The sequence below is a fragment of the Bombus terrestris genome, chromosome 16, assembly GCF_910591885.1.
Source record: "Bombus terrestris chromosome 16, iyBomTerr1.2, whole genome shotgun sequence".
Classification (NCBI taxonomy): domain Eukaryota; kingdom Metazoa; phylum Arthropoda; class Insecta; order Hymenoptera; family Apidae; genus Bombus; species Bombus terrestris.
Window position 1 is genome coordinate 617674 of NC_063284.1, and position 15914 is coordinate 633587.

The 15914-nt window shown below is 37.5% G+C and overlaps 1 protein-coding gene across 19 annotated transcripts in view; it reads left to right on the plus strand.

Moving 5' to 3' along the window:
• Positions 1-15914, plus strand: part of LOC100650792 (polypyrimidine tract-binding protein 2) — a 421711-nt gene that overhangs the window by 211217 nt on the left and 194580 nt on the right. For 3 of the 19 annotated variants that reach the window (XM_048413316.1, XM_012317493.3, XM_048413317.1), the window contains one exon: positions 1027-1089. The exons of the other annotated variants lie outside the window; for them this stretch is intronic. The gene's annotated coding sequence lies outside the window, so the exon portion shown is untranslated. The remainder of the gene's footprint in view (positions 1-1026; positions 1090-15914) is intronic. 19 annotated transcript variants of the gene reach the window in all.

Consider the following 15914-nt stretch of genomic DNA (forward strand, 5'->3'; position numbering starts at 1 on the left):
TTGCGATCTTCAGATCTTTGTTTAAATTCGTTAAATTTAAATAAATTTAAATTAAAAATATTCCCATCGTGTCGCAACGATAAAGCCCCTTATTTTTTGATACGTATCTTCTTAATATCGATTGTATGCGATTTGTAGTAAATTTATCGCTGTAAACCCTTCGATCAAGGAGATTTGTTAAATCGCTGGCCATTTTTGTCAACCCTTTTGTTTCATACAGGAATTGATTTTAAGTGTAGGGTTTTGGTATTGACGATTTATATCGAGAGAGGTTGGGGTGAGACTAGGTCCGTGTAAAATTTTGGGGTTGGAGGATTTTTAGATCGGCAGAATTGATAGGAAACATATTTTTTAGGGGTTGAGGTCGTAAAATGGATTTTGCGTGTAAGGCTTTGATATTGGGAATTCTTAGGAATGGTTTTGTGGCCAGATGTGCGTGGAATTTTTGAAATGCAGTGCTTCCTATAAGTATTCTATATTTAAGAATGAAATATCGCAAGACGGATTAAACATTACGGTACAACCGACGAGAAATTCTTTCTTTCGTACCGGTAAATATCACGTGAAATTGAACATTCTTAAATCGAGCGATTCAGTAATTTTGATCTAATTTAAAATACGATTTAATCGAATAATTACAGTTGTAGTTTACAAAATAACCGTGAAATTGTAGCAGAATGAGAAATTCTACGGAAGTAACAAGAGCAAGATATCGTACATCATATATTTTAAAGCCAAGCATAATTAATAACTCGCGGCATATACATGTGCACTGCTGGAGTATGACATTAAAGGTTGTAAAATATGATAACAAATAAATACAGAAATTGTATAGAATTCATACCTTTAATAAATCTACTTTCTTAAACTAATGTACTATACATTGAAACGATTAAGTTTCAAAATAAAATAAATATTCATTTTTTTAAAAAACTTTTTATGTATCTGAAGATAAATTTCTTATTCTAACATATATTTGAGGAAATGTGGCGAACATCTTAAAAAATATATCTCTTTTTGTTACAGGTAAGCTCCTCAAAGAATTCACTTAAAATTCTTTCAATCAACAACAGTCCATTCCCTCCACTGGTAAGTCGCAATCGATATTATCACCTAATTTGCCATTTTAATTTCGTTGATACAACTTTTATACGATGATCGGTAGTTCTAACACGAGGAAAATGTTTAACATAAAACTGAAACCAACGACAATTCTCTCGCACTCTGTTCGTACTTGATACATATATTTTAACACGAGAAAACTGCACTTGGTTGAAAAAAAATCGAAAGAAAACAGTAGGATTAATGGCGAGCTTCCAACACAGGTTTACTCTCGCTGGCTTTATATCTGGCAAAAAGGTTACCTTCGAATCACCGACGATCATTTATTTCATCGACAATGTTTTCGTCGACACGATTTCACCGACCGACATCGTCTTTTGCCGCCAATTTCTATATTTTGTTTTGTTCCTTTTATCTTGTACCGTTCTTTATTCTTTTATGGACGAAAGCGAATATGTAGACGAAGATGCGTAATCAACGATAACGTACGGTGCAAAGTATAACAATTATCGGTGATTTCAATGTGCCGTGAAATCGTATCGATGAAAACATTTCAGACGAAACGAAGGTAACCGCTGACAAAATTCAAGAGGAAAAACGAAATACAAGAAAGAGAAAAACGCGAGAGCGAGGAACAAGATGAAAGAAAAGACAGCACGATCAGAGAGCGTCGGTCGATCCGGAAACTTTTCTACAGCGTGAAAGTCCTTCCTTAGCGAGGACGTCCCTGGTCTTGCGAGGCAGACCAGGCAGAGAGGCAGCGCAGCCAGGACCAAAGTGCATAACCCAGGCAGATAATGAGAGGGCGAGAGGGTTTGGGGGCATAGGGGCGAGAGGGTAACGGATAGCAACGAAGCAGCCACGTCGTCGGGGCACCTGCGGTTTGTCGGTACGTTACTGTGGTACACGATGCGGTACCGAGCCGTCAAGTTCATATTGCCGGTTTCCTGTCATTAACGTGCCGCGTTGAGCCTCCAGCCTGTGTAGACCGTTCTCTATACACGCTATACTCTCTCACCTCCTCTTGACGCCCAACGGAATATCGAATGGTTAGGATATAACGCGTGTTGCATACTCTGGATGCGTGTATACACTGGTTCACGAGAGTATTTGAACACTTTTATGAATTTATTGTGTGTATTGTAGGTACGAAAGATTTTCAGATCTCATAGATGAGTTGGTTACTGTAGGAGCTTCACGGGACGCTTTTCCGTACGTTTCGATTCATAGAATCGATGATGAAACGTGGCTGCTGAACTGCTCGTATTAGCAGTTTCTAAAATAGTATCAATATCGAGGCTAGGAATCTTGCAACATTAAATTTACTATATACTGTTGACGTATAACGTATTTCGTACATTATATACGCGCAAATTTTTACGAAATTCCACAATAATAATTCTTTGGTCTCGGAACTTGCATCTAAAACAATTTCATATTAAATCCACATAATCAATTTAACGAAACAAAAATTCCAATTCTAACGAAACGGATCCTTCGCCAACGAAAAATCGAGTTGCTATATTTTTAATGAGAAAGAGAATTCGGTTAAACTCGTTGAACGTATTCTGGCGTTGCAACAATGTTGGGGGCAGGATGTGAAAAAAGAAAAAAACTATTAAAAGTTTGGCCGATTGCGGCCCCTGCTGAGGGGATTAAAGTACCCCTGGTAAAGGTCTATCGAGGCTGAAGAATTCTCGCCGGATTTGAAATGTTAAAAAGCGAACGCGTTTGCAAGCGAGAAATGAGATATCTTGGTGTCTGATGAAAGAATCTTCTTTTTCTCTCTCTTCTTCGCGTGTTTGTATTCACGCGTGCACTCTGTGCGTGTGTAATAAATAATGGAAAACGAAATATTTCGTTGCGACGATTCAGGAAATGAAATTCCACGGGTGGAGCGTCGTCGACGAAACAACTCGAAGATTTATTATTTTTGTACCGCCGGTTGCATATTTTAATGCAAAGTGAATGAGAAAAGAAAGGATCTGACCGCGTATGAAAATTGTCTTTGATGTTTCGTTACGATGTTTGCGAATATTTGTCGACACGAGGGATATTTTTCGATTCTATAAAAAATTAGTAAAACTTTTGTAGTCTATGATTAAAATAGGATATTCTTATGTCTTGTAGTAGCTGGTCATGTGTAGTTAATTGAATTTTCGAGTTTCGTAATATTATGTCATATGATTAATAGAATTTGTGCGTCTGATAATATCGTATCGTGTGATTAATAGAACTTTTCCATCTCACAACAACTGTGTTGTATAATTAATAGAATTCTTTTATGTATCGCAATATCGTCTCGTACGATTAATAGAATTTTTGCCTGTGACAATATAAAATTGATCGAACTTTTATAACGCGATACAAGCGTAATAAAATGGCATATAATTAGTCGAATTTTTACATCTGGTAACGTTATATAACGTAATTAATAGAACTTTCGTATCTCATAATATTACGACATCTAATTACTGAAATTTTTGTATTTTGCGACAGTAGAAGAAATACGATTTTCTTAATTCAACGTCCAATTTCACTGATGAAGGAAAGATACCGAAATCTCCATACGAGAGAAACCAATTAAAAATAGCAGAATATACGGAAAAATAGATAATACATTTAGAGATACTGTGAAAACGCGAAACAGCTTGTACACTAGACGCTGTGTTTCCGGGTAAATTTAGCCGGAAGTCGAGGAATTAGACGAGCTGTCACGCTTTGGCTGCACAGCAAACCAGATTGGATCTGGAACGCTTACCAGGGAGTTGCGCTATTCCGTGGTCTAAAGATTCTGGCAATTAGTGGTAGGAGATTCTAAGGATCGAAGCGAGAGGGTTTGGCTCAGGGGGTGAGATTTCGAATTCAAATGTCGTCGTCACGTTTTGGCACGGTGACAGGTTCCAGTTATCAGGACTTCAAACGTGCCACCCTGTTTTCACCCTAATTCGAGTTTCGATTTTGCTTCGAGCGATTGGCAGCCCGCATCAACAATTTATCGTTGCGTAAATTGTGATTACCAGACAATTTCCTATATTTTTCGTTTAACCATTTTTATTCTATATTTGTTTCGCGGATGAATTTATCGATAATTGTTTGAAAAATCGGCGAAAACTTCGAATTAGAGTTGGCAGCAATTTACCGTAGAATCAAAGTTATAAATTGAAAAAGTATAAAAGTTACATTTAGATCGAACGTTTTTGCTCTAGGCAGAGGGATTTGATTCGTAAACAGTGTTCTGATTTTTGGAAAATAACAAAGATTATGTGATCGAGTTAGAATTATACAGGAAAGTAGTAAAGGCAATGGTTCAAAATCGAAGAATTTCTGCCGTGAATATAAATTGTTCCACATATTTATCTTGGAATTACTTGTAATTGTTGTGTAAATGTTATTTCTTAATTAAATGTGTAAAGGTAGATTTCTGATTACTAAGAAATTTATAGTTGCAAAGTACATCTCTCTCGATTAAAGTTTCTAACTGAGAATCCTCTGAATTCTCGGGCAACTTTATAATTTTAAAGTTTCTCTTATTTATAATTAAAGATAACAGCACATAATCTCGAAGAAAAGTTTTCGCTGTAAAAAAAATTCCGGATGCGATGCTACGTTCTCCGGAACGAATTATTTGTTTATTAAATTTATATGTGCTCGGTCTATTAATTATGCTGATAATCACTCGTGATGGTTTGATTCGCGAAAAACAACGGACGTCGACAGCAACAAGTGAGCGTGGAAAAAGCGAAAGGCCAAAAGGGTTTGTAAAAAGAGCGACGTGCTCTTTAAATTCTTGCCCGATTCCGATTGCCCCCGGGGTAATTTTCTTAGTGAATACAGGCGGGCACGAATTGGAGGCTGGAATCGGGCCTTTTCACTACACCCTCGTGCAACTATAACCGACAAGGACGCTTTATTGAAGCTGCACCGACGACTGGTTGGTCCCTTTGAGAATGAAAATCCGGCTGGTTCGACGTTTCTTTGAAAGCGAATCCCTCGCTAGCTCCGCGAATTTTAGTTATCTTTCCTTCCGTTTTATTAAAGTCCTTCTTCAAACGTTCTTTTATTCTCCGTTCTTTTACCTTTTTCTATTATAGAATAGTTTTTTTAGAATATTGTATTTTTTTGTATTCTTGCGTACAATTAATTAGCTCGTGATCAGAAATTGAACTGGCCCGAATAGTTCTACGTAAGCGAACTTTTATATTGTAATCGTATTTATCGTAAAGTGGATAAAATCGAGTTCTACCATTACGATTTTTGCAGACTAGTTGTTACAGTTAGAATCGTCTAAATTACCAAAAAATTTCTAAAAATTCCTGCTCTCAGAATTTGCTTACAGATTTTGCTCGTACAGGCATTTTTAAACTCGAGTACAGAGGAAGAAAAAGGAAAGTAAAAATACGGCGAGTCGGAAGACACAAATCGCATCATCTCCTCCGCAAAGCAGATGAAATCAGGGGAAAAACCGTTTTTCGAGTTTCCGGTTTCCAGTTTCCAGTTGACAGACGGAGAATTTACCCGGGCAGATGGGATAGTCTCGCGGATTAAAGGGCAAAAAGGGTTGATCTTCCCCGTTTCTCTTCTCACTTGCTCCGCATTCTCGGCGGAGAATCGTGCTCGCTATGGTCGCGCGAATCCGCAATATGGCGCGCAAAGGCGCGGCTGCCTTTTCATTCCTTTCAAACGCGCCGCGTTTACGAATCTTGGAAAGATTATTACAACGTGTAAGGGAAGGGCAAAGTAACCGCTAAGTCTACCTGATGCTCTAGTTGCTCGTCTCGCATTTAATTATTCCCTGACATGATACTCGCTGTTAGTCAAACGCTGCCGGCACTCATGGTTGCGTTTATTGCGCAAAAATGAGTATATGTTTGGTCTTCGTACAGCCGCTTTCAACGTCGTATCTCTGAGCGAGCGAAGAGCGGAGAAGCCCTTTCCGAGTGTTTCGCGTATTTCACGCGTTTCTCGCCTGGTTGCGTTTCCGTTCACATTTAGCGTTTATGGAAAATTTATGTGCGTTCGTCTGTTGTATCGTGATATCGGTAGAAATGGCGAACTTTTAGTTGCTGTTTGATTTTGGTACGATACATTGAAACATATTATCGCTACATGTAATAGTAGTACTGTAGTGTCCGGGTATATGACCAAGACTTATCCTCGGCAATTCTTGAAACTGCTGTTTCGAGTCAAGCTTCAAATTTATCTATCCGAAATAAGAGAAATATCTCACTTTTGTTAAGTTTTATTAATCGAAGTTCCAGGAGCGTACAATAGGTTTTAAAGATTTTCGTTATTACCGAACCTGCCAGAGACGCGCCACTAAAGCTCTAGCAACATCGATCGACTATAACGTCTGTTGTTCGGTAACCGGTATTTTGTCGAGACATCGCAGCTAACTTACGCCCAATGTTCCGTAACCTGCTTAAACTTTGTGTAAGTAATTAAATATAAACCCACGTTAAAAGCCTACCGGGACGATTTAGGAATCTTGCGATTTATTCAGTAACTTTTGACCGTTATGAGAACGGTCCGGAAGAAATGTTGTAACGGATCTTCTGTGTTTTGGATATCTACGTAGGTTCTGTGCCTTTTTCCATCTTTAAATTCCCGTAAGTGGACGGGAAAGCAGCCTAGAACTAACTTTTCCGCAGCGTGAAGAGTTTCTACTAAAATACCGAAGAATTGTTCTTGAAAAATCAATATATCGAAGAAAATATCCGACATTCCTGGAATAATTGCAGAATATCGGTCAAAGTACAGTTTATTAATTTTCTATCTGCATCCATGGCTGCATTTCACGTCTGTCCGCTTCGGATCTATTTCACAAAACGCTTTGAAACGATTATTTCTATAGCGAAAAGGTGAAGAACCGGTATTCGTACAGAGAAATTCTTGAAAGAGGCGTCGTCTCACAATACGGGAATATTTTCCCTTCGATAAATCGGACACAGCTTTTACCGAGGTGACGAGCTCGCTGCAACCTGTGCAACAACCACTCCTCATCCCCATTGGTCCTCTGCTTTTCATGGTTACCATGAAATCTCGATGGAAGCTCTCGTCGATTTCGAAACGTTCCAATGCTAACAGCGCTGGTTTTGTTCATTTCGATCGAATCTATTAGTACGTATGCTATACACGTTAGTATCTGAATTAGCGCGCATTAGTACATAGACTAGTATCCGTTCGAAAATATTCAAGCGCTTGCTTGTTCTGTTTAATTTAGTCGTGAAATAAAAGATTAGAAGTTCGATGATTTTACTTTTTATCGATATTATTGTCTTTAATTTATTTTCTGTTGGAAATAAACAGCTAAGAATACGAAAAATGATTTCGTTGATTTCGAATAATACCAATAATTCGATAGTTTCGTTGATTCCATTGAAATTCATTAGCGTAAGAGATACTACGTATTCGTGCGAAGTCTGTTCGTTTCATACGTTTTTTCATGCTGTTTGTTATGGTGAATTTGATATTGTGCATTGTTTATTGTTCGTGATTAATTATCGTTAATTGGGAAAAGAGAATACGCACGATAATGGAGGTCGTAGGAAATTGTTTATTGGAAATTATTATTTCGTTTTTGAACATGCGATATCGGTATCCGATGATGAATGTGTAAGGATACGTCGTGATATTGATATTCGATGAATGGTCGAGTGGTTTCATTTAATAATTTTTTAGCATAATTAGTCGGTAGTATCTCATTTCTACGATTATTACTTTCGTTTTCGCTAAATGTGCAACTTGTTTTTCAATTTGCTTCCATAGAATGTACCATACACTGTGCCCTGTGTGTTTTATATTTTGTTTATATCCTATGAAAATAATCCTTAAACGGAACTCCTAAAATGTCTGATATTCTCCAACTGAGACTATAAGGAATCGCCCGGTTTTTCCTTCTTAGCTCTAACTTAACTACTCGCTGCTATTAACTATATTATAACTGCTATTAACTATTTTTCTACCCTGACATTATCGTTATATCGCTGTTATATTGTTAACTAACATTCGATACTGCTGATTACAGACTCGCGAGGGTCTGAAGCTCGTAGTCAATAAAAGGAATAAAAAGAGAAAAGAAAAAGTCGCGTTTTCGATACTATCGAGCGCCTTATCCGGTGAATAGCGGCAGAAGGAGTATGTAAATAAGCCAACTGAGATATTCATGTTGCTCACGGTGTATCTGCTCTCTCCGGCTCAAACGGAAGCGCCCGCTCGCGTTCTAAATCTCGCCAACGATAAGTATGTTTATGCACAGTCCCTGGCTGCTGCGCGTCTCGATATGAACGTATACACAGCGAGAGAAGTCGATTTCGAGGGTGGAATATTTTTTCACCGCGCTCCGAGCAAACGTCGAAAAATCTAGCAGCTTTTTTTCGCATGTTTGTCGATCACAGATTTTAATTTACCAGCTTTTAGAGCCGGTCGAATTGCTTTAGGAAAGGATCGAAGATGATCTTTGGAGTCGAGGAATTCCATTTCATTTGATTCTGATGATTTTTATTCGTTTTAGTTTTGCAAAATTTTGAAAATGGCAGGTTACATTGACTTTTTTGATTTTAGAGCTCAAACCTCTGTAATTAGATTAGTTAAATTAAGTCGGTCGTTATTTCCGAAAAATATGAATGAATAATCAATTTTTATCTTGCAATTTTTATCACCGAAATATTTTTTTAATACTCTAACGTTTAGTATTCGTTACGTTACATAGAATAGTAACTATTACGGGACGTTTTATAATTTTTCAGCCTAAGAATCGAATTGCCCGTAAAGTAACAACAAAATTTACCATCTCGACACCGTACGTCCCATCCATCTGAACGGAAATCCCTCAGAAATCCCCTGACCATGTCCCTAATAAAAACACCAAAAAATCCCCAGAACCCAGCTCCTATTTCTCCTAAAACTCGATTCTCAGACAAAGCTTCTCGATCGTCCACATCCTCTGCTTCGATATCCTGTACGAATTTCGTCAGAACTGAAACCATTCGAGCGAATACAAGGAGAACGTCTATCCACAGGGAAGGAAAAGCAAAAGAAAAAAAAAAGAAAGAAGAAAGGAACGTTGGATACTCTAAGGGCTTTCGCCTCTTTCCTCCACTGTCACATTAGCCTCGACAGTTCAGGCTTGCCTGTCGCCATGGACGTGGCTCACGAAAATCCCTCTGTTTTTTCCTCAGTTGCGCGTGTTTATACTCGCTTCTTACTTCCTTCGCTGCAGTACGCCGCACCACAGGATTTCGGGTTTCACCCCGTCGTTCTTCTTATTTCGATACGAATTAGGACATTGTTAGAAGCGGCGATTTTGTGCAAGATTTATATCTTTATCAACGCAATATATAGGCGAGGCTCGCGGTTGTTTTTGAAATAAAAATAACAGACTTCGCGCTGCAATTAAACATGGAGAGATGAACTCTCCTTCGGTAACTTTATTTTCATTGACGTCGTTTGCATACCGGGTCTGATTTAAGCGCAGTTTTTCTTTAGGTTTTTCTGTTTAAAAGATCTCGAAGGATCCTTAAATACTCTTCCAAGTTTCTAGAATATCGTGCAATAATTTGAATAATTTTTCAAGCAGAGCAGAATTTAAACAGAAATATAGAGAAAACGATAAACTACTTGAAATTACAAATCGAAAACGAGCCAGTATACGTATGGAGGGTTGAACGAGTCACCGTCGTTCGATCGGCAAGCTGTGAGATAATATAATAATCGTACCTTAATCAAAGATTGGATATTGTTTCGATATATATTGGACAAAGAAGTGATATAATAATCCGTCAGTTTGAAATTCGGTTAAAGAACGTTAGGAGAACGTTGCGAAACCCTTGAGCGAGACACGTGTGGCGTCAGAGAAAGGGCGTACAAAGGGATTTTCAGCGGACAGGATAATGTGACAGGCAAGGAACAGGCGAAAGCCCTTAGAGCAGCGTTTCCCTCGCCATCCTGGCGAAATGCGACCGTTTACTTTCTATAAAGCGGCGAAACACTGTCGTTCCATTACAACCACTACGTTTTTCGTCTGTTCTTTCGATTCGGCTCCTCCGACACGACCAGACTGCCAATGGCAATGGACTTTTATCGGGGCAACTTCGTTTCAAACGGACTATTCTATAAATTCCAAGGTTAAATAGGAATTTTGTACAGAAACCCATGAAAGTATTCGCGCTATTATATTCCATAGAAACGCTTATATCCGAACAGTCGAAATATTAGACGGTGTTAGTGGAAATTTCTAGACTATTTATTTTCATACAATTCAGGATTTAATAAATACGTTAAGTCTACTGAAACGGACGTCAATATTTTCATCAAAATCGTTCCGTACATTAGCTTATTTATAATAATTTCAGAAATGTTTTTCCAAGGATTATTTTTGAATCTTTGAAAAGTGGTTTCTGACTTTTACCACTGCTGCTGCTATAAAGTTATCGAATATGTTAAGCGAGTGAACTTACCAAAAGTGTAGATACAGCACGTGTGCGATCAATCTTCTCCACTCGACGATTCTTATTTCGACTTCGTACAAAGTGCATCAAGGTTACATAGCGTTGTGAGGCTCAGCGGGATGTTCACAACGCAGGCTAGTCATCGTGAGGTCGTCGAGTCTGTAGTCACATCCTACCTGTGACCAGACAACCTTCCAAACGGGTTCCTCGACACGGCTGCAAATATAGAATCGCGATTTCTTCGACGCGAGACAATGGACAGGGTAAAGTTTCGTGGCTATGTTCAATTTTTTTGATCGATTAATAAATTCACGTAAAGTTGCGAAAAAGCTTCTCTTCCGAAACAGAGGAACTTGTCAAATTAAAATTTTTAATTATTCCAAATACTTAAATTTCCAAATTTTAGAATATTCAAATTTTCGAACATGTATTTGACAAATAACAGCGTTTCTCGATCAATATTCTCAAACAATAGCATTTCTCCATCTGTTCTTTATTTTATTCCGTCCACGAAACTTTTTCCCCTTGGCCAGTATGTAAAGAGATTCGAGACATCGATCATCTGGAAAAAGAACGATTGGGAACGCGTTTAAATCATCTGTCGAGTCCTTGGAAACGTGAAACATCGTACTTTCTCGATTTTATACCGGAATACTTTCTATACTCTTACGTTAAAACGTTCTTTCATTCTTCTCTTTTACTCTTTCATGGAATTAATTGTGGGTCGTGTTTTAACGAAAGACGAGAGGTAAACGTGATATTTTTCCACGAAATTTTATATGCCACGGGAACCAGATATTTTTTAACGAATTTCCAAGAAACTTGTTTGTAGGATGGAATTATGAATTTCATTATTTCAAAGGTATTTCAACAAAGAGAAAATGGTTTTTAACCGACTTTGAGCAATTTTATCATTTTCAGCTGATTATGGTCTTTGAAGAAAATGTAGTGTGCTGTTATGACGATGGTGGGATTCTGTTATATTAACAAGATTTAGAACAATATTCCACGTAAAACGTTAAAATTACTCGTACAGTGTCAAACGCTTCTAAGCTGGAAAAATCTTCAAATCCAGAGTCCTCGACCACGTTGTATCGGAAGCTACTTCCACCTTTCCATCATATGCCGAACAAAAAGATAACGCTCGAACTACTAATTTAGTCGTCTGACTAATTCCACAAACGAAATTAAACGGAGAACCACTTGGAAACGTGGAATCTCGAAATATAAAGAAATCCGCCATGAAATTATCCTCGAGGACGAGAGTCTCCTGCTACTTTTTGTAGCCACTACTATTATGCTAATATGAATTAAAAGATAATATTCCAATTCCTAATTTAGTCAGCTGACCAATCCTACAGACGAAATCAAATAAAGAGACGCTTGGAACGTCGGAGCGTAAAGGAATCTGTCATAAAAAAATCCCCGAAGACGAAGCTTGGAGAGTAGAAAGCATCGATCCTAGGCGAGTGGACTGAGTGGAGGCGTTTCAGTCGGCTGTAGGAAAGTGGAAAGAATAATAAAAGGGCGAGGAGGCGAGGCGTGCAGTAAAAGGGGGCATATCGTGAAGGCGGTGGCGTCGAGGCAAAGGGAGAAATAATTCAAATCAAAGGCTCACGGTGGAGTTACGTGTGTGTCAGCTCGCAAGCCGGCCCATATAACCTTTTAGTGTCGAGAAATTGCCAGCGCTGGCTCCGTCGGGGCAAAAGTCTGAGGGCGACGGCTCTTCGATGCAACGCCGTGTCGCTTTTTTCTTCGCCTTCCTCACCTGACAGCTGATTCCATTTCAGAGGACTCGCTCCATCTACAAGATAGAACTCGTGACTTTTGACCCTTCACCCGTGTGATCTATCAGTTGATTAGCAACGTCAACCGTACGGACGAATAATCGTTCCTACGCAAATTCTTGAAACGTTTCGTATAGATTACAGTCGAACCTCTTGTAACTAGCAGATTAAAAATCGCGCCGCTGCTGCTGCCCCCTCCGTACAATACGACTAAGCAATTGCTTGCTTCGAATTTTCTAAAAACCAGCGCCGACTGTGTGGTATTCTAAAAATGTTAGTATACATGGTGTCTCGGCTGAACGAAACCACCTAAATATATGCCTTTTCTATGATTGCATGACAGAAATTCATATGGACAAAATTAAACTATTCCAGGCGAATATATAGACGGATGTAACGATGAGAAGAGTTTTCTTTCAGGATCATTTTCTCACGAGATTTTAAGGTTATCCGTATATCCTTAAACGGAACCCTCTATCTTTTTACCCGTCGATCGATACGTTTTGTTTATTCTCTGTGCAAAAGTATTTAGGTACCTGTGTCTGAAACGGCTTGGCTTAAAAGATACTTTAACAACTTGGATTTTGTACACCTTGGCGTGAAAGTCTTGTCTTTCTGTCTTTCTTCTCTTCCATACTTTACGTTTGACGAAATTAAGATCGAAATATCTTTTGAATTAAGCATTTTCAAACATCAGTGTCTCGATACTTTTGCGTAAAGAATTAAATATAACAACCGGTACAAAGAAATATACATAGAGTTCTTTTTAAGAAAAATACACGCCTTGAGGTAGTTTAGCTTTTTCTCAGAAGCTTGCTCATACTACTGTAAATGAGGCAGATATTTAGGTGATCTTATTTAGCTAAGACATCCTATATATTACACAAAACATTTTCTAACCTCGTTAGCACTGTAACGGGACACGACTACGTGATTATACTGATAAAATTTCAAACGGATCTGAAAATGTATATAGAAGCTACAAGATATTTACTGGACGCCTGCACTTCGCAAAGATCATCATAGTATTTGAACAATAAATTATTCGCTATACTAACTAACCACGATATTTAGCGACGACATCTTCAGCACTAATTGTACGCTTAAAGCTATTACTCATGTCGTACACTAATTTTCTTCAAAGCATTTCCGGTCATTGTAAACAAGACAGACATTTGGGTGATCTTGTTTAGCCGAGACACCTTCGTATTAGAAATAATAGACAAAATTTCAAAATAATATTTGCCACTGGCTTATCGCGTGAAACAATTGAAAATTTGGGAGCAACAAATTTGGAAAAATTCTTGCCAACTACTGCCGCGTTGAAACGCAACTTTTATTAGAAATTCGGACATCAAATTTTCTTCGCAGTCTCTAAATAAGATTTTAACGACGAAACAGAAGAAAGCTTCGAAGGAATGATAACGAGGATGAACGTGGGTTTTAAAATAGAAGCGAATGGCAGGGGACTGTAAAAAGATAGCACAAGTCACCAGGAGAAGAAAAAGAAAAGAGAGAAGTGCAACGACCAAGAAGCGCAGACATTGGCTGTGCAACGTTGAGCAGTAACGTTACGCTAAGCTGCATCTTTGTGCATTCCTCTGCTCCAAGGTTGAGGTCAAGGCACACCTAAGCGACCATATTCTCAGTCTGGCTATTCGACGCGTGATTCCTGAAAAAATACACACGGAACAACGAATTTTCCTTGCGAAAGTTAAAAAATTGCAAGTCTAGATAGTTCTTAACTTGCGGAGAAATTTCTACTTTTCAATTTATTAATAGTAAAAGCGTCTAGAAATGTTGAAACGTTCTAGGAATTCCAAAAAAGATCCCCCTCTCCCAATTTAATTCTAACAATAAGAATTCTAAGTTAAAAGTCTCAGAAAAATTTCTCTCGGTATTAAAAATTGATTCTAAATGATTTTTTTTTAATATTTAAACTTACCCAAACCTCCGGACGAGATTTATACTCCTACCCTATTAGTTTAATTCCGATACTCTGAATTAAAAATTCCAGAAAAGATGTACATTGGAAAAAAAAGAAAGAAATTGAAATTTACCCAACGAAACGCAACAACAAATAGCTTTTTTTTACTAAAACACGTTTGACAATAAAAAAAAGTCACGATATTGTTAGGCGGTGTCGGTGGGATATATCCGTGCATTGCTACAATGGAGTTAATATTGGCGACTGGAACGCAGGAGCGTGAACTGCAAAGCCGCGTTCACGCTGCGACAAAGTAACTCGTAACTCATTCCGTAACGTTCGTTCGTTTGTTTGCACCGAGACCTACGATCAAACGTAACACAGACGGTTTCGTGTATCCAATCACCATGATTCACCGATTGTTGATCTTTCCGCCATGCATTAGGGAATATTGCGCTACCAAATTCCACACATTCGCTCTCGGTGTGAACGTGCGCTTCAAAGAACACGCTCGCAACACCTCGCCAAGTTTGATCGTTTAATTTGTTATAAACACACAATAGAAGACCGGAATTTGATTTTGTGGTTAGGTTAACAGCAGCAAATTATTATAGGCATGCACGCGTATGTTGTGATAAAATTGCAATTGGAAATTGTGATCCGTCTAAAATAAAGTTATATGAATGAAGTTCGAACGATAGTATTATAACGTATACGATAGTATTATAATCATTAAAAATAAGATTTAATATTGTACATTGGGAAATTACTGGCGGATTTGTGTCTTTCGTTCTGTACATTCTGAAAAAACAAACGATATTTGTACTTATAATATTATCATCGCGAATCGATGAAATGTTGTAATAGATTGTACTAATAAATATTTTACCTTTTTTTGTTACAGGTAAGCATCCGAACATTTTATACCATACTATCAACTTGACTTTTTCGCTACTCTTCCATTGGTGAGTCAAAAATAAAGACACTTATCTTTAAAAAAAAATATTAGAGCGCGTAATAAATAATAGTAGGGGAGAATAGATGATAAAATTGTGATTAATTGTAAGAGAGGATGTTAATTGGCCGAAAATTAATTAAAATTGACTAGGGATACTATAGAACAACTCATTAAGCAGCATAAAATGCAAATGCAAATTTGGTATGCAAACGATCTCGCTTCACTTACCTATATCGAGTTCGCTTTGATTTTTATTTTTCGAGTATTTCTCATTTAATTATTAGAAATATTGTTAAATCGTTTCCTTGTATTTCTACGATAATTAAATCCTAGAAGCAAATTATTCTGTATATTCGTACGAACAACGATATAAATTATTTTCACAGGCTAACATATGAAAAATGAGACCAATGTTTCCTGTAATTAATTTTGAAATTGAACCAAAACTTGTTACTACGAATAATCTTGCGTTCTGTTGGGGATTTTTATAAAAAATTTGACCCATATCTATTTCCAATTATTTTAGATTATTGAATTTTATTCATCAATGAATTTTCAATTAGTATTTTTATTACAATTTTTTGTAACAATTTATCTTAAATTCCATCACAGGTTGCTCACATTTTTTGTAATTTAATATTCACTGTTTTTCTTTTATATTTAAATTAATCGTCAAAATTTGAAATAATATAATATATAATAATAAATATGACGAATATGGTGAAAAAGAT